Source organism: Coenobita brevimanus, chromosome 99 (assembly GCF_032717465.1).
Source record: "Coenobita brevimanus isolate Jiangsu-jjx chromosome 99, ASM3271746v2, whole genome shotgun sequence".
NCBI lineage: Eukaryota > Metazoa > Arthropoda > Malacostraca > Decapoda > Coenobitidae > Coenobita > Coenobita brevimanus.
The window spans coordinates 16,807,758-16,834,257 of record NC_137052.1 but is presented as its reverse complement, the minus strand read 5'-3'; the positions used below and the strand labels follow the sequence as shown (position 1 = coordinate 16,834,257).

Sequence of the window (26,500 nt, the reverse complement as noted above, 5' to 3'; positions counted from 1 at the left end):
ACTGAAGGTATTACTGACGGATATGTCTAAGCTCCCTAGCCACCCACAGTATATCCCTGGCTCAGTATAATCCTATGTGCCGCAGGGAAGGACTAGTGAGTGAATGGGAGTGTGGATTCTCTCTCTCTCTCTCTCTCTCACCTTGGGATAGGAAACGATGTGTGGATGATGATGATGATGATGATGATGATGATAAAATAATAATAATAATAATAATAATAAACGTACCACAAAATTTATTGCAGTTCCCCCACCCCGTCACAGAAAATGATAAACGTGTGCTCGACAGAAAACCTACGTGATTGTGGGTAGACTAAACCATTTCTAGTAGTGTGTGTGTGTGTGTGTGTGTGTGTGTGTGTGTGTGTGTGTGTGTGTGTGTTTCCTTCTCTCCACGTCTCATCCACTCTTTCAATATTCACTTTCACCCATCCACCCCCATTCGCTTACATCCACTCCTTCCACTATAACTTGGCCTAAAATTGCCATCTCTCCATCTTTACTGTCGAACTGCAAGTATTAACTGCTAGAATACAATGCTAGTCACGAAGAAGTGCTATGGAGAAAATTTCACCGTTGTCTTTTTCTGCCACTGAGCTACGAGAAATAAGTTGTATAAGGATGAAAATCTGGGCCAAGTTAAGGTAAAAGAACCAGTCGCTCCCCCCTGAGTTACACTAAAGGTAAGCTCTAATTCCCCTTGTGTAAACTCTTATACGTAACATCCGGTTGGAACGCCTTAACCAACCAAACAACCCAGGTAAATAAAGGTGTAAGGAAAGTCACACACACACACACACACACACACACACACACACACACGCACATCACTAACCCCCCCAACACACAACGCACAGAACATAGGAAGGAAAAACTAACACATACAAAACTAATCCATACACCAGATTACAGGTGTCCTCCATTCATAAGAAATGTCACTATTATTTTTTTCAACCATTTAAAAAAACTTTCAAAGGCCCGACAAAAATATCAGCCTGAACTTTCCGTCTCAAAAAAATAAATGAAAGAAAATCATGCTGGCCACGAATGCCAGACTATGCTGTTGGCCAAGTCCATGATTTTGGCCATATCTTGTTACCCTGAAGGTTTCATGTTGACAGCTCAAGCCGTTCATGAGATGTAATGGGTACACACACAGACACAGACACACACATACACAGGCAGGCAAAAACGTTATCGCTTCGCCTTCTAAACGGGGCGATAATAAATAAATAAACGAGTTATGTATGTGTCCATAGGTATATACAGTATAAATGTTTAGATGTAATGTGTGTGTGTGTGTGTGTGTGTGTGTGTGTGTGTGTGTGTGTGTGTGTGTGTGAGAGAGAGAGAGAGAGAGAGAGAGAGAGTGAGTGTGTGTAGGCGTGGTACAGTCGGGTAACTGTTAATGTATATAAGGTTAGGTTAGGTCAGGGAGTGGCTGGGTCAGGTGTACACTAGATGTGCACCTGATCTGACACACACACACACTCTCTCTCTCTCTCTCTCTCACACACACACACACACACACACACACACACACACACACACACACACTGAAGGAGTTTTATACCGGTACGTGTGGGCCGATGAAGGTATACACACACACACACACACACACACACACACGATAACAGTGGAAAGCCTGACGAGAATACGGACCTCTCCCTCTCTTAGGGGTCATTTCTCTCCATCAAAACATCTTACTACACTTCACTCTCTCTCTCTCTCTCTCTCTCTCTCTCTCTCTCTCACCATCAAAACATCTTACTACACTTCAGACTCTCTCTCTCTCTCTCTCTCTCTCTCCACGCAAGCTTCGCAATCATTACCAACACGTGTGGGAAATGACTGTAATTATCCGGGGCGCATCCAGCAGGGGGGAGGGGGGAGGGGGATTAACGGTACCCCTATCATCACTACTTCCTGTAATCCCGCTCTCGTGTTTTCCCGGGACGGCTCACGGGGATTTATCAGTGTCTATTTAGGATTATTTCTCTTATTTTTTTACTTCCACTGCCATCGCCCACACCAGCAGACTGTGCCAAACCTAAGACGTGAGATACCTGAGAGAGAGAGAGAGAGAGAGAGAGAGAGAGACAGAGACAGACAGACAGACAGACAGAGACAGAGAAAGAGAGAGAGGCCAACGACATTCAAACTCTTACTCCCACAAACCCCAAACGACAGATTCAATTTCAAACGCTTCTTTTCTGCTCAAAATTTTAAACTCAATTACACTCTATTCTTTTATACCTCAAACCTCTAAACTTCCCAACATTATTAGCATTAAGAAGGAATTGTATTTATTTATCTAGAAATTTATATATATGAAAAAAGCGCGTCCAGTTTACGAAGCATATTGAAGGAAGAATTGAGAACTGATTTTTAACTTCTCTGAGATAACTTCAAAGACAATGATTTTGATTTTATAAGACGTGATAAATGTATTCTTGAAAATATATTACCCTGTCTGCCATAACACACATGATATAAAAATGTTAGTGTGTATTCAATATGGACGGTACGTATTAGTGCCAGAGTAGTGATGTGGGATGGTGACAAACTTTCTAACCACATTATCCACTCTTCCATGCCTTGTTATATCCACTCATCCACTACCTATCCACACCCACATCCACATCTTCCCATATCCTCTCTATACCCTTCATCCACACCCACACCTTCCCATATCCACTCGCCTCCATATCATCCACCTTAACCCACACCCACACCTTCCCATACCCACGTCATCCACCTTAACACCCACACCCACACCTTCCCACATCCACTCTCCTTGTTACAGTATCCATCCACACTGCAGACTCGTAATCCGAAGTTGCAGACATGAGCACCGGGGTTAAGTGTGTGTGTGTGTGTGTGTGTGTGTGTGGCCATTAGGGTGTCTTCCCACACTTTCACAACAACAACACAGTACACACAAAACACACCACACCACACTGTACTGCACTGAGAGAGAGAGAGAGAGAGAGAGAGAGAGAGAGAGAGAGAGAGAGAGAGAGAGAGAGAGAGAGAGAGAGAGAGAGAGAGAGAGAGAGAGAGAGAGAGAATGAAGAGAAGAAAAAGAACTACAAAAACAGAAGGGAGGAAAAAACTGAAAATGACGAAAGGGCAGAAAAGGAAGGGAAGGGAAGGGAAGGGAAGAGAGAAGAGAGGGGAAGAGAAGAGAAGGGAAGGGAAGGGGAGGGGAAGGGAAGGGAAGGGAAGGAAAGGGAAGAGAGAAGAGAAGGGAAGGGAAAGGAAGGGAAGGGAAAGAAAAACGGAATTCTCCATTTTCTTTTCCTTGAGCTTTGTACAAAATCGATATTACTTTTTCCCTTCTAGTATTTTTTTTTTTCCCACAGGACGCTCAAAACAGACGGGAATATTATGGAATCTTCTCCTTCCTACAGAAAAAAAAAAAAAAGATAGCTAAAATTTATTTTATTTTTTATTATTTTTTTTTTTTTGCGGAACAGAAGTAAAAACAAAATAAAAAAACATGATCCATACACTTATTTTTCACACTAATCATTCATACTGTAACTGCTATTGTTTGTGTTTGTCTGTGAGGCTAGTACAGAACAGGTAAATACACAAACAAACAGTACACAGGTAACACAAACAAACAGTAGACAGGTAAATACACAAAGTAGACACGTAAATACACAAACAAACAGAAGACAGGTAAATACACAAACAAACAGAAGACAGGTTAATACACAAACAGTAGACAAGTAAATACACAAACAGTAGACAGGTATATACACAAATGAACAGAAGACAGGTAAATACACAAAATAAACAGGTGAATACGTGATAGAAATATTACAGATGTGAGTATGGCACTGATAGATACCTAACGCCTGTTTTTTAGCGATTTATTATACCTCTTACACCTTGGCCCTGCTTTTCAATCCTTGTCTTTAGCTGCTAGAATATCCGTTCCCTCCCTCTCCTCCTCTTTTAATCCCTCCTTCCCCTCCTTCATTCTGTTGAATCCCTCCTCCTCTGCTCCTTCCCCTCCTCCATTCTCTATTAATCCCTCCTCCTCCTCCTCTGCTCCTTCATTCTCTATTAATCCCTCCTCCTCCTTCATTCTCTATTAATCCCTCCTCCTCCTCCTCTGCTCCTTCATTCTCTATTAATCCCTCCTCCTCCTCCTCTGCTCCTTCATTCTCTATTAATCCCTCCTCTTCCTTCATTCTCTATTAATCCCTCCTCCTCCTCCTCCTCTGCTCCCTCCCCTCCTTTATTCTCTATTAATCCCTCTTCCTCTGCTCCCTCCCCCTCATTCATTATCTAGTACTCCCTCCTCCTCCCCCTCCTTCATTATCTAGTAATCCCTCCTCCTCCCCTCCTCTTCTGCTCCCTCCCTCTCCTTCATCTTGAGTATTGTGTGCAATTCTGGTCTCCGTACTACAGAAAGGACATTGAAAAATTAGAGAAAATTCAGCGAAGAATCACAAAAATGATACCACGACTTAGAAACAAATCATATGAGGAACGCCTGGAAGAACTTAAATTATTTAGCCTAACGAAGCGCAAGTTAAGAGGTAACCTTACTGAAGTTTTCAAAATCATGAAGGGATATGACAACTTAGACATGAATAAATATTTTGAAACAGACCGGTCGAGTCAAACCAGAGGTAATGGCTGCCAAATTATGGGAAAGCGTTTCCAATCCCATGAAGCAAAATACTTCTTCTTTAACAGTCGTAAATATCTGGAACGGATTACCCTCAGATACCGTGAACAGTATCTCAGTAAAGATAATTAAAAACACACTAGACCAGCACCATTACTTGCACGAAAATCCTCAGCTGACTCTTTCTCTCTCCGAATAACTTACTTTTAACAGCTACGTAAAAGTTCATTCCCCTCCTATCTACAAGACACCGTGTAAACTTACCGTACCCGAACATAGCGTCGCGTCACATCATTATATATATTTCATTTTATTCAATGCAAATAAAGTAATGTAAGCACAGACTAGGATCTGCACAGATAGCCCTGAGTTAACGGTCACTACTCTTACTTTCGACCTGTGATGGGTTGTGGATCACTGAGGGTCCCTGTTTGTTAAGTGACCACCATCGTGATTTTTTTTATGTACCAGGGGTCACTGCTTCAGGAGGAAACTTGTGTACTTGTTTCGCATGGGAAAGTTCCTTGTCTCAGTGGAATGAACGGAGCTGGGGCCTGACTGACTGCTGCCTACCTTAACAGCGCCAGGCAAGGCTGCCGCACCACCCCTGAACATCCACACTGTGCACTGTGCAATTTCCACGCTATTTCTACGTTAAGTCAACGTACCCGTACATAATGTCATGCCCTAGTTATTTGTTTATTACTTTCTCTTTCAGGTTGTTCAAACTGGTAACTTATATATAAAGTATTATAAAATGTAGCTTTTCCTTTTCAGTCTTTCCTATGAAATTTCCATGTCAGTTTTTCCATGCTGCATGGCGGTCCTTCACACTTTTTCTCGGAGGGTTTGGAGGTGGGGGGAGTCTTCTTGCTTTATTATCCTTATCCTTCAGCATGTGAAGTTAGATCCTGTACTGTAGTCATAGTCTACTCTGTAAGAAGCGGCCTCGAAAGGACCATAAGGTCTGTTGCAGTTTGCTTTCCTTTGTACTCCTTTGTATTCCCCCCTCCTTTATTCTTTATTAATCCCTCCTCCTCCCCCTCCTTTATTCTTTATTAATCTCTCCTCCTCCCCCTCCTCTGTTCGCTCCCCCTCCTTTATTCTTTATTAATCCCTTCTCCTCCCCCTCCTCTGCTCCCTCCCCCTCCTGAGTTAACGGTCACTACTCTTACTTTCGACCTGTGATGGGCTGTGGATCACTGAGGGTCCCTGTTAGTCAAGTGACCACCATCGGGATTTTTTTTAATGTACCAGGGGTCACTGCTTCAGGATGAAACTTGTGTAACTGTCCCACATGGGATAGTTCCTTGTCTCAGTGGAGCGAACGGAGCTAGGGCCTGATTGATTGCTGCCTACCCTAAAAGCGCCAGGCAAGGCTGCCGCACCATCCCAAAACATCCACACTGTGCAGTGTGTAGCTTCCACGTTATGTCCACAGACTTCCCATTAACTCAATGTACCGGTTTATAATGTCATGCCGTAACTATTATTTTATTTGTTTACTTTCTCTTTCAGGTTACTCAATCGGGTAGCTTATAGATAAAGTATTATAAAATGTGACTTTTCTTTTCCAGTGTTTCCTATAAAATTTCCATGTCAGTTTTTCCATGCTGCATGGTGGTTTTTCTCACTTTTTCCTGGAGGGTTTGGTGGTGGGGGGAGCCTTCTTGCTTTACTATCCTTATCCTTCAGCATGTAGAGTTAGATCTTGTAGTCATAGTTTTCTCTGTAACAAGCAGCCTCGAAAGGACCATAAGGTCTGTTGCTGTTTGCTTTCCTGTGTAATCTTTTACTCTTTATCAATCCCTCCTCCTCCCCCTCCTTTATTCTTTATTATTCCTCCTTCTCCCCCTCCTTTATTCTTTATTATTCCTCCTCCTCCCCCTCCTTTATTCTTTATTATTCCTCCTCCTCCCCCTCCTTTATTCTTTATTATTCCTCCTCCTCCCCCTCCTCCTCTGCTCGCTACCCCTCCTTCATTCTCTATTAATCCCTTCTCCTCCCCCTCCTCAGATCCCTCCTCCTCCTCTCCTTCATTCACCACTTCATCATCCATACCTCTTCCTTCTTTCTTCCTTCTCCTCTTCTCAACCCCCCAACTAACTCCTTTCTCTCTTTCTCCCTCTCCCCCTCTCTCTCTTATTCTCCATATCTCTTCTTTCTTCTTCCTAACCCCAACTCCCTCCCTCTCTCTTCCCCCCTCTCACTCTCTCTCCCTTTCTCTCTCTCTCTCTAACTCACTTTATACTCCATCACACCATAAAATCATCCTCCCACGCACCAATATCACGACTCTCTTCCCTATCTCCTATCTTTATTTCGCTCCCTCTTATTCTTCTCTTTATCTTCCTTTCCCTATCTTCTTACCTCCTATCTCCACTTTTCTTTCTATCTTCCTCTCCCTCTCTCCTTTCTTTCTCCCATCTTCTATCTTTATTTCGCTCCCCTTATTCTTCTCCTCTCTTCCTCTCCCTATCTTCTTTTCCTTACCTCCTTTCTTCATTCCTGTCTTTATCTTCCTCTCCCTCTCTTTCTCCTATCTTCTCTTCCCTATCTGCTATCTCTATTCCTCTATCCCCATTCTACTCTCTTTATTTTCCTCTCTCCATCTTCTTTTTCCTATCTTCTCTACTCCTTTTTTCTCCTTTACTCCTTATCTTTTGTCTCCCCTATTTTCCCTCCTTTCCTCCCCTATCCCCTTACTCCTCTCTCTCTCTTTTCCTCTCCCTATCTTCGTGTCTATCTTCTCTATCTCCTATCTTTAATCTCCTATCCATATTCTCCTTATTTTCTTCTCTCTATCCTCTTTTCTTCTATCTTCTCTTAACTATTTTCTCTCTCCTTATATTTTCATCCCTTTACATCCCTCTCCTATTATCATCTCTCTATCCCCTACCTTCTCTGCCTTCCCTACCCCATCCTTCTCTCCCCTCCCTCACCACCTTCGCTTTTCCTCCCCACACTACCCTCTCTCCTCCCTATTCCCTTACCTCCCCTCCCCCACTACCCTCCCCCTTCCCTATCTCATCCCCCACCTTCTCACCTCCCCCCCTATCATCCCACCTCCCTTCCTCCCTCATCTTCCTTCCCCTCCCTCCTCTCTCACCTTTCCCTCCATCTCTCCCCGTTCTCCTCCTCCTCTTTTTCTTCCTTCCCTCCACCTCTTTCCATTTCCCCTCTCTTCCGTCCCTTCCCTCCATCTCTCTCCGTTCACTCCCTCTTTCACTTCTCCCCTCCCTCCTTCTCCCCTCCCCCTTCCTTCCTCTCCCCTCCCTCTTCCCTGCCTCCACCTTCCTTTCTCTTCCCTCCCTCCACTTTCCTTTCTCTTCCCTCCCTCCACTTTCCTTTCTCTTCCCTCCCTCCACTTTCCTTCCTCTTCCCTCCCTCCACCTTCCTTCCTCTTCCCTCCCTCCACCTTCCTTCCTCTTCCCTCCCTCCACCTTCCTTCCTCTTCCCTCCCTTCACCATCCTTCCTCTTCCCTTCCTCCTTCCTTCCTTTTCCCCTCCCTCCTTCCTTTCCCTTTTTCTCTCGTCCTTCCTCTTCCCTCCCTTTCCTCCCTCCCCCATCACTCTCTCAGTAAGTACTCCCTCCTCATAAATACCTCACTAATCTCATCAGCATATTCTTTCTTATAACACCTCCCATAATTAACTTCAGGTAACTTAATTAACCTGGGATATAAAAAATAAATCATCTATTATCATCTCTTATCAGGTAAAGGGATGTACGGGTAGTGAATGTAGAGGTGATAAAGAGAGAAGAGAAAAAAACAGGAAAGAGAAATATTGGAAGAGAAAACAGTGGACAGAACAAAGGAGAAGAGACGAAAATGAAGAGGAGAGACGTGAATGAAGAGAGGAAGAAAAAATGAAAAGATGAAAGGAATGGAGAAGAAAAGAAATAAAAAGAACAAAGGAGATGGAAGGAAAGGAAGAGAAGGGAAGAGGAAGGGCAGTGAAGTGAATGACACACACACACACACACACACACACACACACACACACACACACACACACACACAGACGTGATCGAGTGGGATAACAAGGGAGTGGGAGTGGAACTAAATCAGTTGAATTACTGCCCACGCCCTCAACACCCACACCCACACACACACACACACACACCACGCAAACGCAAAGCCCTCCTACAAGCACGTGCCTCACCGCCCACGCCACATGTAACACGCAGAAGCACACCCACGCAAAGCCACACACACACACACACAGGCAGAGAGATTCGTACCATTATATCAATAGACGGGCTCCAAAGATATATATTTTATCAGAGAGGAAAGTGTTTATTTAGGCATTGTCGAGAAAAAAGTTGGCCTAATATTTCACCTCTTCTGCTTGTCACTTTCCTCTGCTGGCTAATATTGCTAAGCTGAGAGAGGCTTGGTATGTTTCTCTGGCCACAGATGATTCTCTTTGATGCGTCAGGGGGGTAAGTGACGGACATGCGCTAAGCGTGAAATGACGCAGCGGAATAGTATGCGAACTTTTGTCAATGAGTGTACACATGCACGACACACTCAGTAATCCACACGACACAGTTTTACGTCACACAACCAGGTCACGTACACACACATCCGCATGCTCAATACAACTTCCTTCACAAGGGCCCGGTTCCCTACATAGGAGGGAGAAATCTTTAAACTAACTAACTTCCTAAACACGCACGCACACACACACACACACACACACACACACACACACACACACACACACACACACACACACACACACTTCTCTTGCAAATGTCGATACGTGATGAATGGGTGACGGACAAGGGGGTATGGTAGGCGGGGCGAGAAGGGGAAGGGAGGGTAAGAAGTGGGGGAGAGGAGAGGGGGAGGCAAAGGGAGAGATGGGGAGAAGTGGGGAAGGAGGGGATGGGGAGGAAAAGGGAGTGGAGGGAAAAATGAGGAAGAGGGCGAAGAGGGGAAGGAGGAGGAGAGGTGGGAAGGAAGGAAATGGGTGGGTGTGTGGATGGAGGGAAATGGATTGAGAGGAGGAAATGTGGAAGCTGAGGGACGAAATGAAGGGGGAATGTGGAAGGGAAGGAGGGAAGGAATGTGGCAGGAAAGGAAGGAGGGAATGTGGAAGGGAGAGAAGGGAGGGAATGTGGATGGAGAGGAGGGAAGGAATGTGGAAGGAAAGGAGGGAATGTGGAAGGAAAGGAGGAAGAGAATGTGGAAGGGAGAGAATGTGGAAGGAAAGGAGGGAGGGAATGTGGAAGGAAAGGAGGGAGGGAATGTGGAAGGAAAGGAGGGAGAGAATGTGGAAGGGAAGGAGGGAGGGAATGTGGAAGGAAAGGAGGGAGGGAATGTGGAAGGAAAGGAGGGGGAGAATGTGGAAGGGAAGGAGGAGGGGAAAGTGGAAGGGAAGGAGGGAGGGAAGAAGAGAATGTGGAGGGGAAAGGTGTGAGGGTAGAAAAAATATCATCCATACTCCTTTCACCGTAACTTGGCCCAGATTTTCATCCTTTTGCAGGTAATTCCACGCGGATCAGTGGCATAAAACGCAATACAAGGACTCTACATCCTTTCCATGGCGCTTCTTCGTGACTAGTACCGTACTCCAGTGACACTGAATTGTTAGAACTCGATATTCAAGCTGGAGGGGGTAAACTTAAGCCAGTAAAGTATAAAGAGTAAAGAGTAAAAGGAGTAACAGTAGAGTTAAAAAGAGTAAAAAGTACAGAGTAAAAAGAGCAAAAGTAAAGAGTCAAAAGAGCAAAAAGTAAAAGATGTAAAAGTAAAAAGAAGTACAATGTAGAGTAAAAAGAGTAAAATGTACAGAGTAAAAAGAAGAGTAAAAAGTACAGTACAAAAGAGTAAAGATCAGAGCAAAAATAAATACTAAAGAGCAGGAAAAGAGTAAAAAAGAGTAAAAAGTAAAGGGTACAGTAAAAAGAGCAAAAGTGTAGAGTAGAAAGTACAAGGAAAAAGAGCATGAGTAAAATCATAGTAAACAAGAGCAAAAAGTAAATAATAAAGAGTAAATATCAGAGTAAACAAGTGTAAAAAAGAATAAAAAGCAAAGAGAAAAAATATATATTAAACAGTAAAAAAACAGTGAATATCAAAGAGCAAAAAAGAGCATCCTGATAGTGTTTAAAGAGTACGGCTGCCCTGCGTCCTTGCTTTGACCTTGACCCCTGACCCTGACCTTACACTGACCTGACCCCAAATGAAATAACTTCTTCCCGGACCCACAAACTGTCAATGTCTTTTTAACATACATACATTACATACACATACATTACATACCGGTATATATACATACACATACATTACATACACAAAAATACACACATACACAAAATACATACATACTGTATATATAAACAAAAATACGTACATACACAAATATACATATATACACAAAAATACATACAAACATACATACAAAATATATGTTACCGGCAAAGAGGCCAACCCATCACTGTACATACACCAACCCATCACTGTACATACACCAACCCATCACTGTACATACACCAACCCATCACTGTACATACACCAACCCATCACTGTACATACACCAACCCATCACTGTACATACACCAACCCATCACTGTACATACACCAACCCATCACTGTACATACACCAACCCATCACTGTACATACACCAACCCATCACTGTACATACACCAACCCATCACTGTACATACACCAACCCATCACTGTACATACACCAACCCATCACTGTACATACACCAACCCATCACTGTACATACACCAACCCATCACTGTACATACACCAACCCATCACTGTACATACACCAACCCATCACTGTACATACACCAACCCATCACTGTACATACACCAACCCATCACTGTACATACGCCAACCCATCACTGTACATACACCAACCCATCACTGTACATACACCAACCCATCACTGTACATACGCCAACCCATCACTGTACATACGCCAACCCATCACTGTACATACACCAACCCATCACTGTACATACGCCAACCCATCACTGTACATACGCCAACCCATCACTGTACATACACCAACCCATCACTGTACATACACCAACCCATCACTGTACATACGCCAACCCATCACTGTACATACACCAACCCATCACTGTACATACACCAACCCATCACTGTACATACACCAACCCATCACTGTACATACACCAACCCATCACTGTACATACGCCAACCCATCACTGTACATACACCAACCCATCACTGTACATACGCCAACCCATCACTGTACATACGCCAACCCATCACTGTACATACGCCAACCCATCACTGTACATACTGCCTAAAACATCAAGACAAGGTATAAAACAAAATCACCTTTCCACATTTCCTGGGTATTCTGTAAATGATATACTGAGTGTGTTTTAGGCCACGTGTGATACTAACAAACTACGGCAAACGGTGAAATTAGTCAGTTCATTTACGCTAGGTTAATTTAGGCTGCGGTTAGGTTAGGCCGGGGTAATCTAGGTTAAGTTTAGGTTAGGCTAGGTTAAATTAGATAAACGCTTAACATCACTTAGCGTTCTTCTAAAATAACCTAACACAGCCTAACCTAACTTAAACTGAACCTATATTATCCCAGCCTAACCTAAACGCAACAGCCTTTTTCTATTAAATAATACTTTGCAAAAAATAAATAAATAATTAAAAATACTAGACATTCTATACAGTACCTAGGTATTCTATTAAAATCCCTAGCTAAAATATACAAGGTCAGAATGATATCAACTTAATTCAAACTTCGCTCAAAAATACGAAACACTCTATATATTACCCAAGCATTCTTTACAATACCTAATTTTCTCACATAGCAGGTAAATATACATACATACATCATACATACATACATCGCCTATACATCTACGCGTACATACATCTATACCTACCTACCTACATGCGTACATACACAAAAATATATACATACATAAAACGAACTGATTTTAATAGCTATGTCTTTGGGCTCCTTCATGAGGTGGGATGTGGTTGAGAGAGAGAGAGAGAGAGAGAGAGAGAGAGAGAGAGAGAGAGAGTGTGTGTGTGTGTGTGTGTGTGTGTGTGTGTGTGTGTGTGTGTGTGTGTGTGGCTAAATAGACGCTCCCACACATCCACCCACACACACAGGGAGATGAAAGCTTCCTTAAACTCAAAAAGTTACTTCTTTGTGTGTGTGTGTGTGTGTGTGTGTGTGTGTGTGTGTGTGTGTGTGTGTGTGTGTGTGTGTGTGTGTGTGTGTGTGTGTGTGTGTGTCTACGTACATAGGGCCAGTTGTGCGTATGTTTGTATATCTAGCGTCGTGGTGTGTGTGTGTGTGTGTGTGTGTGTGTAGAGAGAGAGAGAGAGCGAGAGAGAGAGAGAGAGAGAGAGAGAGAGAGAGAGAGAGAGAGAGAGAGAGAGAGAGAGAGAGAGAGAGAGCGTGTACACCAAGGCAAAGAAAAACGGATATAAAACTAAGCTCGCGATGCTCTCATATACCTTGCACCATGGAAACACACACACACACACACACACACACACACACACACACACACACACACACACACACACACACACACACGAAATAATGAACCTAAAATCACTAAAACACTCATGCTGAAAAATCACACAAGCCCACACACATACACACACACCACATACATACAAACACATTACACATACATACACATTACACATACATACATAAATACATACATACACATTACACATACATACATACTCCATACATACATAAATACATACAACGCTAAAACCTCTTACACATAATTATAACTCTGCCTAAATTTTAATCAAGGAAAATCTATTGTAAATATGGGCATACTGTGAACTCTCTCTCTCTCTCTCTCTCTCTCTCTCTCTCACGGTTTCAACAAATTCGATCCCTTTACTGTGTGACAAATGGTTATGGACTCGCCTGTCACTTTCCCTCTCACTCACTTTCACTCATTTTAAAGCTGTCTCACACTTTCCTTTCACACTAACTTTCGCTTTCGTTCCCAGCACTCCTTCCTCGTACCGACTCTCTCTCTCTCTCTCTCTCTCTCTCTCTCCTACCCACTCACTTGCCAACTTAATCACTTCCCTAATACACTCCTACTCTCTCTCTCTCTCTCTCTCTCTCTCTCTCTCTCTATCTCAACATCCTTCCCACTTACACTCCCTCCTGTATTCCCTCCCTCCCTTCCCTCTCTCTCTCTCTAACTTCCACTTCCTTGCTCTCAATATTACTCTCTCTCTCTCTCTCTCTCTCTCTCTCCTGTATTCCCCACCTCCCTCCTCTCCCCACCCCCTCTCTCTAACTTCCACTTCCTAGCTTTCAATACTACTCTCTCTCTCTCTCTCTCTCTCTCTCACACACACACACAAGGATACAAAACTTCACCCTACCGACCTCGCCACAGGACCGAAAATCACTATGTACTCACCTGAAAGAAAAGAAAAAAAATATTAGTTCACCGATCATCACTATCATCATCACCACCATTATCATCACCATCATCATCACCATCATCATTACCATCATCATCATCATCAACACTCATCATTACCATCATCATCACCGTCATCACCACTATCATCATCATCATCATCAACACTATCATCATCACCATCATCACCACAATCATCCTCATCACTATCATTACCATCATCATCATCACTATCATCACTCATCATCATTATCATCATCATCACTATCATCATCACCATCATCATCATTACCATGATCATAATCATCACTATCATCATCATCATCATCATCACCATCATCATCATTACCATGATCATAATCATCACTATCATCATCACCATCATCACTATCAATACCATCATAAATATCATCACTCATCATCACCATCATCACTATCATCACCATCATCACTATTATCATCATCATCACTATCATCATCACCATCACCACCATCATCATCATCTTCACCACCACCATCATTATTATATCATCACACACGTTATCATCATCATCTAGTAAATATCATAATCATCGTCACCACAATTCATCATCACCATCCCATCATTACATCGTCATTTATTATTTCTATCATCACCACCATCATTAGCACCACCACCACCACCACCATGACTATCATCATCATCATCATCATCACCACCATTACTACCACCACCACATTACATCATCCCTTGTTATCATCATTAGTAAATATAATCATCACCAAAATTATCATTATCATCACCATCATCATCATCATCATCATCGCCATTACTAAATATCATATTCACCGTCACCACAATCATCACCACCACCACCTTATCATCACCACCACCACCTTCACATCGCTGTACCATCACAATTATCACCACCATCACATCAATACATCATCACTGTTATTTTCATCATCACCACCACCACCACCTCATTACACCATCATCATCACCACCAACAGAACCACCATGACTACGATATCTAATTTTATAAGATGAAGATAAGGAGAGCTAAGCAAGAAGGCTCTCCCCCACCCACTAAACCCTCCAACTGAAGGAAAAAGTGAGAGACGCCATCATGCAGCACAGAAAAACTGCCAGGTGAAACTTCATAGGAAAGCCTGAAAAGAAAATGAAAAACTATATTCCACACTAACTTCATCTGCCTGGGAAAAAGGTTACGACTGGTATCTGGTAACACTACTGCACAGCAAAGGATTGTTTTTTGGTTTTGTTTTTCCATTCTGTTCATCTGTTTAAAAGTGTACACTCCATGATCTCAAAGACAGGGAAATCAGTTAGTTAACATTTTCTTTTTCTACAATTTAATTGGGGAATCGGAGCCAAAAGCTCATCTAAGAGAGTTTTATGTGTAATTACTGTCTACCACGTTCCAAGGCAATATGTTCCATAGCCTGACTACTCTATTAAAGAATAAGTGATTTGCTTTAACTAGAAACGCATGCCTGTAATCTTAAAACCATTATCTCTAGTGCAATTCGACTAGTTCATTGAAGTATCTATCAACCACTATGCTGTTATGGCCTTTACGAATTTTATATATATACTAGAATTAGGTCCCGTCGTCGCCTTCACTATGACAAGCTAAACATCCATCCATCCATCATCCAATCCTACGTTGCCCCATGAGGTGCGTAGGAGCCCGGGGCTAGACAGTTGGTCCTGACATTTAAGATGAGAGTGACCAACCTCACTCATCCCTGAGTGGCATTACATAAGCAATAAACCCCAACCATCCCTTGGATAAAAACCTTCACCGGCTCAATCCGATTGGAGCACAATAATTACCCTCTAAACCACCAGGCGCCAAAATTTGGTTATATGGTTACCACCCAGCGTAGTAAATGGTTTCCTGGTGTACAGGAAACCATTTGGATTGTCACTCAGTGTAGAGTCACCCACAGGCAGAAGGAAGAGGAAAGAATGAAGGAAAGAAAGACAGAAGAGGGAGTGTAAAGACACCCGTAGGCAGAAGGACGAGGTAAGAATGAAGGAAAGAAATATAGAAGAAGATGGAAGGAAAGAAGGATAGAGGAGAGGACAGGGCAGACACCCGAGAGCAGCACTACAATGAGTGAGTGGATGGTGAGCGCCCCCACCTACCACAATACATTATTATCCCTTTCAAATGTTCCCTCGTATCAGGGCATCGTTTTTGTCACTCTGCATCTCTTTGCAACTCGCTTTCCCAGAACAGTTTCCTCCCAGACTTCAACCTACAGACGTTCAAGTCCAACTGCTACAGATTTTTTAAGAATGGAGGACACCTGTAGGCTGGTGTATGGATTATTTATTTATTTGATTTTGCTTCCTCTGTTCATCTTCAGTGTTGAAAAAAAAAAAAAATCTTTCAAGTACAATTACTTTCATGTCCATCAAGCCAGTTTTCTATCCATGTTGCTGCACTGCCTGTGACACCATGTACTTTAACTTTTTCAACCAGCCTTTTAAGAGGAACTTTATCAAATGTTTTCTGGAAGTCCAGATAAATTAGAATTAGAATTTAGAATTTATCAAACATGTCAATAATAACACTTAAAAAACCAAGGAGACTGATATGAATGATTATTCCAATAACCATTCTGTCATTCTTTGATGAGATTTTGTTCAATATGTTTAACTAGTCTATCTCAAATTATGGTTTCCATCAACTTGTACACAATTGAAGTTTAGCCAATAAATAGTTCAGGAATTTTCAGGCTGTGTCAGATTACCCCCTTTACATATCAGAGTTACATTAGCCAGATTCCATTCACATGGTACTACCAGTCCTTAAAAATGTTATAATTATGAGTTAAAGGTTTTGGTATTTAAATCTTTACCTCTTTTAAAACTCTGGAGGGATATCTCATCTGGCTCTGGTGTTTTGCCAATCTACAATTTGTTGACTGCAGTCAGGACATCTTTCTCATTTATTAAATGTGCTGATTTTAACAGCTTCATCTACACTGCCACATGATGACAGAGGAATTGAAACTGAATTCTGTAAGGTAAAGACATATGCAAAGAAAGCACTGAGTATTTCAACTATCTTGGTTTTGTTGTTAGTATATACCGGTATGCTTTCCATTTTGTAATGTAGTCGCCCTACTGATGATGTTAATAACTTTTTGCTTCTTTTATGATTGGAAAATTCCTTTGGGTTTGCTTTACTGATGCCTGGTGTTTTTTTTTTTCTTTCATCTATCTATCTATAGCCAGATGCCTTAATCCCGTAACGGGTGGCCACAAATAAATAGCCTCCATGTCGCCCTGTCCCCTGCCATCTTGCTGCCTTCCTCCCACCTCACAACCTCACACCCCCTTCTCTCATATACCTCTTCACTTCATGCCTCCATCTCATCCTCAGCCTCCCCCTCCCCTTCATCTCACTCACATACACTCTACTCATTAGTCTCTAACTCTCACCCTCTCCACATGGCCAAACCACAATGCAGTTCTCATAACACTTTGTATCACATCCACATCCACACCACAATGATCCTTTACTTCCTAAATTGTCAGTCTGTGTATCACATCCACATCCACACCACAATGATCCTTTACTTCCTAAATTGTCAGTCTGTCTTTCCCTGTAAATCTACAGGCTCCTCTCAAATAACTCATTTCCACTGCTGTCACCCTTCTCTTGTGTCCTTCCAACAAGGTCCAAGCTTCACTTCCATAAGTCAGACTTGGAAGCACAATACTATCGTGCAACGACTTTTTTACTTCTATGCTCACTTTCCTATTTCTTATCACTGCTTTTAAGGAACCAGCAATTTTTTTTCCCTGTTGTACTCTTTCAAGCACTTCATCCAACTTTCATCCTTACTCATCACACTACCCACGTACTTAAATGCACTCACATTTTCCATTTCCTCATCATCCAACTTCACTGTACATTTAGGGACTTCATTTTTCTCATCATCCAACCGCACTGTATATTTAGTGACTTCATTTTTTTTTTTTTATCACAACTTTACTCTTCCCTACATTCACCTTTAGATTCCATTTCTTACTCTCCAAACTCATCCATTAAGCCTTGCAGCTCCCCTTCACCTTCACTCAACAACACAGTATCATCTGCAAACAACAGAACAGGAAATCTCCAAACACTGCCCTCTCACATTAGGGCTGCTCCAACATCCACTGCCCTACCCTGTATCTCTTTTATAACTCCACCCATATACTGTACAGACTGAACAACCACGGAGACATGACACATTCCTGTTTCAATCTGACATTCAGTGAGAAAAATTCACTCAGTTCACTATCTACATGCACGGCAGCCTTAGCACCCTCATACATACTCTTCACGGCACTCAACAGCTTCCCACTTACTCCATATATTCTTAATATTTTCCACGTTCCATTCCCAATCCACTCTGTCATATACAGTAAAAGTCCTGTTATTTGGCAGCTGATTATTCGGCAGATCCGATATTTCGGCAGTTTTTTTTTTTTTGAGAAATAGTCCCATTTACGAAAGTCTTTGATTGTTCAGCAGATGTCTGGAATCATCTAGGCAGTCCACGAAGTGTTTTCTGTTACTTATAGGCCTACTGTTCCATTACACTTGTATATGTTCACTAGTTTCTATATTTTTCAGATTCAGGTATAGTACTGTATTGATTTAAATATTGCACCCCCTAAATTAGCGACAGTTACGTTCCAAGACCCCCCACTAATTCTTGAAGCCTTCCTGAAAATGACATTTACCGGTAATTGCGTAGCCCATGAACCACCAATACTGTAATGCATTACCATAAATGAACGTTGCTTGTTAGATCCGTTTCCCCGTTGTTTTTAGTTGTACGTCTGTGACAGCTCTTGTACTTTGATTCCTCAGCATAATGGTGGAAGGGACTGTCCTAAGTGTTTAACTGAACCTAACCTAACTGAGTTTAACTGTACATAATAATTTAACCAAATCTAACCTACCCTAAAGTCGGAAAAACGCATAAAATATCCTGGAGGAATATGAATTGGTAAGGTCTTTCTGATGAAAGTTAAAATATACATTTAGCGCTCATTCATTTGGTCGTTTTTGTGTTTATATGTGAAAGAGAGAGTATTAATGCAAACAATAATGTATTCCATTAACCCCTTAATAACCTCTGGCATTGAACAATCGTTTACAGTACCAGTGTCAGTGACGTCGAGTTAGTGTGAGCTATAAAAACAACTGTGAACAATTATGGGAAGAGAACGAAGGTCATTGGTATGTTTACACGACTCTATGCTATGATTCCAAGCAGTCAGGCAGTTGCTTAATCTCTGAGGTTTTTGCCCATTTGGTAAATGCACCGTAACTTTATCAATTCTTCCATGAATCATAGCAAATCATAGTATCGGTTTAGGAAGCTAAATAATACATTGCTAGAAGACAAATGCCCCAGTGATTACCACACACTTCTTTTTCCCCCTTTTCCTCTGTACAGGGGAATGATTATACCTGACTCTCAATCCTCCAGGACTCTGCCTTCCTCCCAGGCTAATCTGCACATATTCCATATCAATTCTACTATTATCTTTCCCCCATGTTTCAGCATGTCACCACACACTCCACCAGTTCCTGAGGCTATCCCCATTTTGACTTTCTCCATTGCTTCCACTACTTCCATTCTACTGATTTCTTCCTCCCTTCTCACTCCCCTCCTTCCAGCCACTCCCCAAGTACTGATACTCCCATTATGTTCAATCTCTATGTTTAACAGTTCGTTAAAGTGTTCTGTTCATCTGCTCACTTTTTCTCCCTTTTCCCCTATACTCACCTCACATATGGCCACATGGCACTGTACTAGGTTAGTCGCCTTCATTCGTTTGTTCATTTTTAAAGGCTCCAACATGCTTGCAAGTGTCGGCCTTGGTCACCTAATGGCGGCTCTCCACGCTGCACGATCCATTGCAGCCTCCCTGTTCAGTCCCTTAACCCTAAGGTCACACTTAATGACCTCGTCCCATGTCTTTCTTGGTCTACCCCTCATAACCCCACCCCCAATATTAACACTTCTCACCTTCCTCACCCAATTATCATCCTCCATCCTCTCCACATGTCCAAACCATCTCAATCTACCTCTCCTCATCACAACACCAATACACTCCAGTCCCATCCTACCTCTCAACTCTTCCATCATAAAACCCAGCCCCTCCAGGCCTTGGACGCAGGGACGCACTGCACATCCACCTAATCATTGTCATTTCTGTACGTCTGAGCCGGCAAATATCTTCCTCCTTCACTGCCCAGGTCTCACTACCATAAAGCATTACACTCCTAACACATGCTTCATACAAAGACCCCTTAGCACGTAGGGAGAGTCCTCCCAATGTCAGGGGAGGCAATAGCTCCCTGAACTTCTCCCAACCACTTCTCACCCTAGCCACAGAGCTAGCTCCAGCCCCACCTCCAGCACACACCATGTCTCCCAAATAACAAAACTCTTCCACACACTCAAGAGATTCACCAGCAAGTTCAATCCTTTCACGTCTGACAATCTCCACCTACTCACCCCGACATGCCGTACACATAAAATCAGCATTATCTCGCAGTCTACCTCTGATACCACTACATCTCTTATGCACCCATTTATCACACACACTGCACAAGATGGAATTACTTCCCACGCCCTTGTGGCAAACTGCACATGGCCACTCTCCCTCGTCCTTGACAGTACCGCCACCAACCCTAGATATCATCACTTTTGTTTTATCTGCATTTACCCTTAAACCCTTGTGCCCCATACCATCTCTCCACTTCCTAAACCTTTCCTCTGCCTCCATTTTGTTCTCTGCAATCAACACCAAATCATCAACATACAACAATTCCCACAGAAGTCCGTTTCTAAAGTCACGTGAAAGGGCTTCAAGTACCATGATAAACAACATGGGACTCAAGACTGACCCCTGATGCACACCAACATTCACGGAAAACTCATCACTCAAATCTCCATTCACTCTTACCTGGGTGTGAGCACCCACATACATAGCCATAACCACCCTAACCAGCCACTCCTCCAAGCCAAGCTTTCTCATTGCCCACTTCACCACCTCTCTAGGGACTCTGTCAAAGACCTTTTCCAAATCAAATAAAACAAAATAAAGATCCCTTCTCCTACCAATATATTTTTCCTGAAGCTGATGAACAATGAATATAGCATCAGTGGTCCCCCTACCTGGCATAAACCTAAACTGCATCTCATCAATATTCACTCTTTCTCTAATCATACCTTCTAAAACTCTCTCCATTACCTTCATTATCTGATCTAAAAGCTTTATACCTCTATAATTTCCTCTTTCCAGGGCATCACCCTTCCCTTTATACACATTTACAGTTACACTCTTCAGCCAATCATCTGGGACAACACACTCATAAATAATCCTATTTATCAGGTCAGTGACTAAACTCACCCCTATATCGCCTGAGACCTTCAACATTTCAGCTGTCAACCCAGACACACCTGCTGCCTTCCCCACCCTCATCCTGCCTATTGCCTTACTCACAGTAGCAGTATCAATTAAAGGCCAAGGGTCAGGGTTATAATGCTCTCTCCATGCATCTTTAATATCCTCACTGTTCACCACCACCCTTCCTTCATCATTCTTCACACACTGCTCACCTATAATATCCTGATTATCCCTCTTCACCTGACCTGCCACCCTAAATATCATAATTTTCCTTTCCCCATGATTTAGGTTATCAAGTAAAAGTCTCTGTGACTCAGACTTTGCCCTGTATACCTCTCTTCTAGCCCTACGCTTGGCAGCCAAATATTCCTCTTTGCTACAACCCTTCTTCCATTCCCGGAAAAGCCTTCTTTTCTCCTTAACTGCAGCTTCTACACCCTCATCCCACTACCAAGTTACTTTATGTCTTGGTGGTCCTCTTGTCCAACCGCATGTTACATCAGTAACTCTCAAGATATTGTTCTTGAGGGCTCTGTACTGTTCATTAATGCCTCTGTTTACAGCTCCCTGTTCAGCCACCACTCTCCTCAACTCGCTATAGAAGGCATCCCTTACTACTTGGTTTTTCAGCTTCCATATTTTCCTCCTTGGTACATAAGTCCTCTTTTTCATCACTTGTTCTTTAAGCACCATATCACAAATCAATAGTTTGTGCTGCTGCACACACTCCTCACTTCCGATAACTTTAACATCCCTCACTATCCTCCTATTGGCCCTCCTAACCAGAAAATAATCTATCTGACTGCTATTTCCTCCAGACTCATAGGTAACTAACCTACTGTCTCTTTTCCTAAAATATGTGTTGCACACAATCATGTCTGTTGCCTCCCCAAACTCGAATATCCTTTCCCCTTTTGTATTCCTTAGACCATACGCACATCCCCCATACACTCCTTCATAACCTTGTGCTGCTTCACCTACATGACCATTTAAGTCCCCTCCCAAAATCACTATCTCATCATCCCGCATACCACCCACTACACGTATTAAATCATCCCAAAATCTATCTTTCTCTGCTTCATCCAATCCTGCCTGTGGAGCATATGCCGATATAATCACAGCTATCTTTCTGCCCAACAGAATTTTCACTACCAATATCCTATCGCTTACTCTCAAAACATTCATAACATATCCCACCCATTTCTCTGCAACCATCACACCAACACCTCCATATCCATCTGTCCCCCCCTGCCAAAACAACTTATAGCAACAGTCCTTCCCAACAATCTTTCTGGCTGATCCGCCCCTGTACTGGACTTTCTGCAAACACGCCACATCCACCCTCCTCCTACTGAATGCCTCAACAACTTCCCCCGCTCTTCCCCTCAAACTTTCCACATTCCATGAACCCACCCTCATCCCCATGGGTGATTTACTGTCCTCAGGCTTGCTTTGAAACTTATTTTGTTTTGTCATCTTCAGTATTAATAATAATGGGGGACAGACATAGCATAGGTCCCACTCACTGCACAGTCTCAGGTCCAGGCAATGGATCTGGGACCCCTAGCCCACCAGCTTACCAGTGGCTGTAGTAGTGGCCTCGGGGCACCCTGCCAGGACAGCTGCAGGGACACCCTCCAAGCGCACCTTGGCACTGCAACTATCCTGCCATTATACACCCACTGATAGGGCAGCCTCCTGGGGTGCTACTCCCAGGTTCGGACCCCTCTTTATTGGGTGGCAGCGGCAGCCTGGGAACTGCAATGCCCTGTACCCTCTAGCACAGGCCCGCACCCCACCTCGCCCTGGACCCACGATCTATGCCGGCGGAACCCCCGTCACGCCTCCCCCCAGAAGTCCGCCACTAGGTAGCAGGGGCAAAGTTTTCTGGCTGCATGCCCTTGCTGGCGCCAACCCCTGTATCGTAGTGGGATACGTTGTGTGAAATGTAAAGTGCATGTGGTGTAGTGCATAGATAGTTAAGAGGCAATGTTTGGGAGAGTATGCTGGTCTACTCTCCATGTTACTGTCACACTGAAAAGGCCAGCAAAGGGGGATGGTTAGATAGCTAGTGAAACAGAAGCTCCAGCACTCCCTATCACCAGCATTCCCATTCCCCTCAGGAGTACTACCCTGTTCGGCCCGTGCTACGGCCTCCTCTTACCACGGCCTCCTAAATAAATTAATCAAATCAATCAAATCAAATTCTCCACTATCAATCTACCATTTTTATCTTTCACTCCCCTACTAACTTCTTATCACCCTGTCTAACTCTCTTTACCTCCTTCCCAAACATTTTCTTACATTCCCTCCACTTTACACTCAATTTCCTTCCTAAGTCCTCATCTACTCTCTTCTAACTCTCTCTTACTAATCTTTTCACCTCTCTTCCCCTCAACATATAAATCACTCTTCTGTCTCAACTTCCTCCATGCCTCTGCTTTCTATCCACTCACTACTATATATGCTTTCTTCTTTTGTGCCACAGCTTGTCTCACCTCTTCATTCCACCATGCTGTTCCTTGCACTCCCTTTCGTCTTTTCTTCACCTCACATGCTGCACAGATTTCTCTTGTGAATACAGTGAGTCCTTGAAATACGAAAACTCGAAGTACGAATTTCCGATGGTACGAAAGCCATAAATGTAGGACAAATTTCACAATACGAAAGTATCTGTCTCGATGGTACGAAAAATGATATGAGAGGATATATGAAAAATTCAAAATAGGCGCGCTGCACGGCGCAGCACTCGCTTGTGGCGAGAAAACGAACTAACCCCTCTCTGGTAAATACGTTTTCTCGCACTTCCTAGTCGAGTCACGGCCGTCCTCTCCTCTCAGCTTCGCTGTACATTATGCTGTTTTTCGCTGTTCTTCACCTTTTCGTATTTCCACCATGCCTCCCAAGCGCTCTGCATCATCTCCTGCACCAGCCAAGGAAGTACCAGAGGAGCAATAGGATGCCACCATGTGACTTAGCACCATATCAATGACACGAATCTCCAGCTACAGCACAGGTCTATATTTAACTGTACAGTGTACTAATACTACAGTAATTAGTTGTGTGTTTTATTTTTTATGTCTGTACAATAGTACAGTACTGTATACGTGTACTGCATACTTCTAAATAGGAGGGGTAAAGTTTTAATGGGGGTCCAATGGGGTCCTGGAACATATCCCCCCCTTTCTATGTATATTTCAATGGGGAAAATCGTTTCAATATACGAAATTTCGGATTACGAAAGTTTATTTTGGCCCTTATCCCTTTCGTATTTCGAGGACTCACTGTATCTTGCACACACCTTCCACATGTTTTTTTCTTGCTTTCTTTTATTATGCTTTTTTACCTTTATGGTGAACATTGATATTGGAACAGTGATCCCTTGATTATCTGACATAACAGAGCCATCGGTATATTCGGATACAGACAATGTTTGGATACAGAACAATACCAATACCATTCAGATCCTTCCTATATGTACAGTACCCCTCCTAATTCTGGCAGTGTTCTTCGGTCTTTCAGTTGTTTTGACATCAAAACACACATGGGAATATCTGAGATAATGCTTTAAATTAAGAAAACAATGCATAAACAACAAAACTCCACAAAAAAATTAATGAAGATGAAGGCAGCAAAATGAATTTTAATAGCTACAGTACTGTACTGTACTTAACACCTAGTGAATATGTCATAACTCGCTAGTCTGTACAGTAGCTGGTGTACAGTAATCCCGTGTGGTCTAGGGGCTAACGTAATCACTTAACAAATGTCAGAAAACTCCTCCTTCAACTGCTGGAGCTGGGTGATGAATGGGGATGTGCAGTACCTGCCACTGAACATGGCATTGCCATGTCTCTACTGGTTGGCCAAGTAACTTTGGCCGTTCAGTAAGGAGGCGGACAGCCATTTTTGCTCAGCTGGTGGGTTGGGTCCTTTTACCCATGCACGGCTTGAGAGGCTGGCCGAGAAACTCTGACTGTTTGGTGAGGAGGCGAACGGCCATTTTTTGCTCAGCTGGTGGATTATGGTCTATTACCCGCGTGTGGCCACAGGAGTCTGCTTGTTGCCCAACAGATCTTTTGAATTTGTAGGCCTCCCAACCAGCCATGTCAGAAATTTAATGCTGAGATACAGAGAAAGAAAACAGGATACTGACATAATACAGCCAAGGGCTATCGTTTGGATGGGGAGTGTCTGGATAATTGAGGGGTTACTGTATTTAGTACCTTGATTATTAGTGGCTTTGTATTTTAGATGAGCAAGTTTCTTTTCTGCAAGACACTTCTTAATATCAATATTCCACCATTTTGGTTTCATATTTTTGGCAGTTATTTATTTCATATTAGTACACATAATCTGACAGCTTTATTAAGACTTTCAGAAAATATTTTCCAAGCATCACTGACATCTGTTGTTTGAGCACTTGGGTCCCAATCATCATTACCTAAAATTACCTACACTTTCAGTTTTGGAAAACTAGCTTTCTTGTAGCTTGGAACTTTCTCGCAACTGACCTTACTGGTGTTTTTACTGAAATTCAGCCTTTTTTTTTTTCTTTAAATGTGACTGTATGATGGTTACTGGTAATAAATTCGTTACCATGCCTACTAAAACACTACCTACAAAGTTTTCTGATGTTGCCAAATAAGGTCCAAGATATCTTGCCCTAAGATGGATGTTCTACCAGTTGATGTAGCGTACTCTCTTGTGGGCTGATGTACAAATCTAACCCTGTGTGTAAGAATATAAATTTCCCCTATCTTCTTACAGGTAGGTTAAAATCTCCGATAATTACAATATCATGAATACAACAGATCTCTGTAATTGTTCATGCAGCTCACACAACTGCTCTGGAGGACAGTAAGGTGAATGAAAATCGTGTCAATACTGTTAGTGGATGATCTGGGAATGAATACAGAATGCAGATCCACTTTAATATACAGTGTTATACCACCACCCATTCCTCCAATTC

General features: G+C 42.7%; 1 protein-coding gene across 1 annotated transcript in view; it reads right to left on the bottom strand.

The window, feature by feature from the left end:
- The window catches only part of Ptpmeg (protein tyrosine phosphatase Meg), a 422,625-nt gene that overhangs the window by 134,954 nt on the left and 261,171 nt on the right, over nt 1–26,500 (bottom strand). The gene's annotated exons all lie outside the window — the stretch shown is intronic.